The following is a 5,388-nucleotide window of genomic DNA, read 5'->3' on the forward strand; positions in this document are numbered from 1 at the left end:
TTTTCTATACTGAATTCTTGAAATGATTTTTCCAAGCTCAGGTAATCAATATAGCTGATATACTTGGTAAAAGTCACTAAGGGGAGAGTATATTATTACCTTCTCATTCAAAGCTTGGAATTGGTCTATATTACAAGCAGGAATGGACTAACAAGAACAATGTTAATTTAACATTTATCGATACTAGGACAACATTGTTTTAAGAGACTCGCATTACAGGATGATATACAATTATAAATAGTGACACAATGATTAAACTATATCTAATTCAATAGAAATGAACGTTATTTAATGCGAATTAAAACAATTGTATTCATAAGTAGAAGCAAATCTCCAGTCAAACTTCTGAACGTTTATTTTTTGTTCAGTCTGAGCGATGTTGTACTTATATGGACGTCCAAGTTTCGGTTTCGAGCGGACGTGTCCTTCGTCTTTCCATTTCCTTATCCACCTGTAGACTGTACTGACGCTCAGTCCTGTTCTGAAGGATATTTTCCGAACGGGCAGTCCATGAAGATAAAGCCAAACTAGGAGGGTGCGAGTTTCTAAAGACCCGTGCTTCTTTGTGATCGCCTGATTCATTCTGGAACGGTAGAATTCGGTTTTTTAAGTTTTCCAGTTGGTGGGATACTTCTTAATTCTTCATGTTCTATAAATGGATTTTTTGAATGACTTAAACTGGTTCTAATAGCACCTTTTAGGTATAAGTAGAACCCTGATTCATTCTGAAAAGGTAGAACTCTTTTTTTAAGTTTTCTAGTTGGTGGAATGTGACTAAATTCTTCATGTTCTATGAATGAATTTGTTGTATGAATTAAACTGGTTCAAATAGCACCCAATGGATATAAGGCATTACTTAATGAGGAAAGTAGAACCCTGTTTTTAGATTTTTAACCACTCATGTTTCTTTTCATTCTGCAAAGGTAGAACTCTGTTTTTAAGTTTTCCAGTTGATGGGATACTTTTGAATTCTTCATGATCTATGAATGGAGTTTTTGTATAAATTATACTGGTTCAAACAGCACCCAATAGGTATAAGATATTACTTAATGAGGAAAGTAAAACCCTGTTTTTAAGCCTCTAACCACTCGTGTTTCTTTTCTTTCTGCAAAAGTAGAACTCTGTTTTTTATGTTTTCCACTTGGAGGAATGTGATGTTCCTAAATTTCCTGTTACTTCTGAATTCTTTATGTTCTATGAATGGATTTGTTGTATGAATTAAACTGGCTCAAATAGCTCCTTTCAGGTATAAGATATTACTTAATGAGCAAAGTAAAACCCTGTTTTTAAGCCTCTAACCACTCGTGTTTCTTTTCTTTCTGCAAAAGTAAATCTCTGTTTTTAAGTTTTCCACTTGGAGGAATGCGATGTTCCTAAATTTCTTGTTACTTCTGAATTCTTCATGTTCTATGAATGAATTTGTTTTGTGAATTAAACTGGTTCTAATAGCACCTTTTAGGTATAAAGTATTACTTAATGAGCAAAGTAGAACCTTGTTTTTAAGCTTCTAACCACTCGTGTTTCTTTGTGATCGCCTGATTCATTCTGTAAAAGGTAGAACTTTGTTTTTAAGTTTTCCACTTGGAGGAATGGGATGTTCCTAAATTTTTTCTTGTTACTTCCGAATTCTTAATGTTCTATGATTGGATTAGTTGTATGACTTAAACTGGTTCAAATAGCACATTTTAGGTATAATATATTACTTAATGAGTATTGTAAAATCATATTTTTGCCAGTTACCAAGAAGAGGTCCTTTTTTACACTCTGCAGAAGTGGTAATGTTACTCTATCAATGTGCTTATGGTAGCTCAAGCGCTGCTGATTACCGCTCAATTTCGATAACTTTCTATAATTCCCATATCATCTAAAGATTTGAACGTTTTACTTTGGGAAACTTCTAAATAGGTATGCTAAAGGTATTAATCTATTCCCTAATTTACAATTTGTCTTTAGCAAAGGCTTTGGAGTATGAGATGCCCTTCTTACAACTTCCAATGCTGTACAGAAATCCCTTGATTGTTGTCAGGAAGTTCGTATGATTGGCTTAATTTTTAGTGCTGCCTTTGACCGTGTTGATCATGAGGCTCTTGTTTTCAAACTTAATCAGTTAGGAGTGGCTGGGTTTTTTCTTAGCATCATTATTGAATTCTTAAGTAATAGATAACAAAGAGTTGTTGTTGATGGGCACCATAGTGAGTGTAGGAATATAATATCTGATGTTTCTCAAGGGAACTGTTCTTGGCTCAATATATTTCATACTATATACACATGATATGTGACTTGGCCTAGATAACAAGTTTGTTGCATATGCAGATGATGCTACTCTCTTCATTTCAGTTCCATCTCCTGAATGTAGATCTGTGGTTGCTGAAACCCTTAATAGAGATCTAGTAAAATTAGTACATGGATCCAATTATAGATATCAACACTGCAGGATATTACACTGGCTATTTTCTTTACTGTTCTATGATTAATGAAATACCGGAGCTCTTCATTTCAAGTCTGGAGAAACTATGGATATATCGCATCATGCAAATCTGATAGGTGTATATGATTGGTTTGATTAAAGGATTTAATGATTTTACTAGGGATAAAAAATAATTGCATTACTATGTTTTATTGCCATTAGTATTCTTGTAATAGATATTTACAGCTTCCTTTATAAATGATTTGCACTTATTATGTCAATGTAGAATTACGTAATGAGGAAAATGAATAATGAGTGCTCTTCTTGACAATATGAAATGTAGAAATTATATAAAAAAAAAAAATAATGCTAACATTCAGATAATCTTGTGTTGTTTTCTTGATTCGCTCTCTTAGTATTTGGTCTGATACATGCATAGTAGAAATAATAGAAAATTCGTGTCTGCATGATAACATTCAAGTAACTTTGTGTTATTTTCTAGAATTAATTCTCTTAGTATTTGGTCTGGAATAGACATGGTTGAAATTTTAAGAAATAAATATTTGAAAACTAACATTCAAATAATGTCATTTTCTAGAATTCGACCTCTTAGTATTTGGACTGGAACATCATAGTAGAAATTTTTGAAAATGAATCCCCGAATGCTAACATTCATATAAGGCTGTTGTGTTATTTCCTAGAATTCAGTCACTCAGCATTTGGTCTGGAACACACATGATAGATATTTTAGAAAATGTATGCCTGAATTGCTAACATTCAGGAAATGCTGTTGTGTTATTTTCTAGAATTCAGTTCCTCATCATTTCGTCTGGAACACACATGGTAGCAATTTTATAAAATTGACATCTGAATGCTATCATTCAGATAATGCTGTTGTGCCATTTTCTAGAATTCAATCTCTTAGTATTTGTTCTGGAACATACATAGTAGCAATTTTATAAGATTAATATCTGAATGCCAACATTCAGATAATGCTGTGGCGTTATTTTTTGGAATTTAGTCTCTCAGCATTTGGTCTGGAACACATATGGTAGATATTTTAGGAAATGAATGCCTGAATTTCTAACATTCAGGTAATGCTATTGTGTTATTTTCTAGAATTATATCACTTGGTATTTGTTTTGGAGCACACATGGTAGCAATTTTATAAAATGAATGCCTGAATGCTAACAGTCAGATAATGCCGTTGTGATATCTTTTAGAATTCAGTCTCTTAGTATTTGTTCTGGACCGCACATAGTTGAAATTCTATAAAATGAATGCTTGAATTAGTGACTTTCAGATAATGCTGTTGTGTTATTTTCTAGAATTCAGTCTCTTAGTATTTGTCCTGGAACACATATGGTAGAAATTTTATCAAATGAATGCTTAAATTGGAGACTTTCAGGTAATGCTGTTGTGTTATTTTCTAGAATTCAGTCTCTTAGTATTTGTCCTGGAACACATATGGTAGAAATTTTATCAAATGAATGCTTAAATTGGAGACTTTCAGGTAATGCTGTTGTGTTATTTTCTAGAATTCATTCTCTTAGTATTTGTCCTGGAACACACATGGTAGAAATTTTATCAAATGAATGCTTAAATTAGAGACTTTCAGATAATGCTGTTGTGTTATTTTCTAGAATTCAATCTCTTAGTATTTGGTCTGGAACACACATGACCCTCCGTTTTCCATCTCTTGATCCACCTGTACACTGTGGTCGGGCTGACACCAGTCTCGTAAGAAATCCAGTTAACGGACATACCAGACAGCCACATGGAAACCATAAGGGCTCTAGCTCCGAGCACTTCAGGACTATTTGCGAGCCTTCCAGACATTCTTCGGATCCTGGAAGTGAAGGTTTGCTCTGTCACAGTTTATACAGTGGTATTTTTACTATGGTGATACTACTATCTTCAGATCCTGGAAGTGAAGGTAGGTTCTGTCACAGTTTATGCAGTGGTCTTTTTACGTATGGTGATACTAATATCTTCAGATCCTGGAAGTGAAGGTAGGTTCTGTCACAGTTTATACAGTGGGCTTTTTACGTTATCTCCAGATCCTGGAAGTGAAGGTAGGTTCTGTCACAGTTTATGCAGTGGTCTTTTTACGTATGGTGATACTACTATCTCCAGATCCTGGAAGTGAAGGTAGGTTCTGTCACAGTTTATACAGTGGTCTTTTTACATATGGGGATACTACTGTTCCAGAAATCTTATATGGAAGGTTTTCAATTTAAGTTTAATATGTACCAAGATGTTCGTACGTCGAATTATTCGTACGATGAATTCTGATACATTTTGTACCAGGGTAGGCTTAACCTAACTCTCTTGCCTATGATTTCCAGCTGCAAATATCCACAAATAGTCCCCTTTTATATAAAACAATAATAATAATAATAATATTAATATATAGTAATAATAATAATAATAATAATAATAATAATAATAATAATAATAATAATAATAATAATAATAATAATAATAATAATAATAATAATAATAAAATCAATCTACATGTTTCCTGTTGTCTACGTGATCACACAAAAGAATTCAACAGACGATTTCGACAAAACATAAATGTCTGGAATTATCGAAACTTAATCCAGGCATTACGTTATTTCCATGAGGGAAATGAAAGGTCATTTATTCAGCCTGTCATTCAAAGTGTTTTAATTAAGTGGATAGTCTGTTTTATAACCTTATTTCACAGGCCTGTTCACTGTATGATTATGTATATATAGCAGATCCATGGTATTTTGAGTAATATCCATTGGTATATATATTACTATATATAAAATCATTCCTAAGCATGTCTAAATTATAGTTTCTAGTTTCTATCGGAGATGAAACACGCAGACACGTACACACACACACACACACACATATATATATATATATATATATATATATACTTTTATATATACAATATATATTTATATATACATATGTATAAATAAATATATATATATATATATATA

Source organism: Palaemon carinicauda, chromosome 1 (assembly GCF_036898095.1).
Source record: "Palaemon carinicauda isolate YSFRI2023 chromosome 1, ASM3689809v2, whole genome shotgun sequence".
Taxonomy (NCBI): domain Eukaryota; kingdom Metazoa; phylum Arthropoda; class Malacostraca; order Decapoda; family Palaemonidae; genus Palaemon; species Palaemon carinicauda.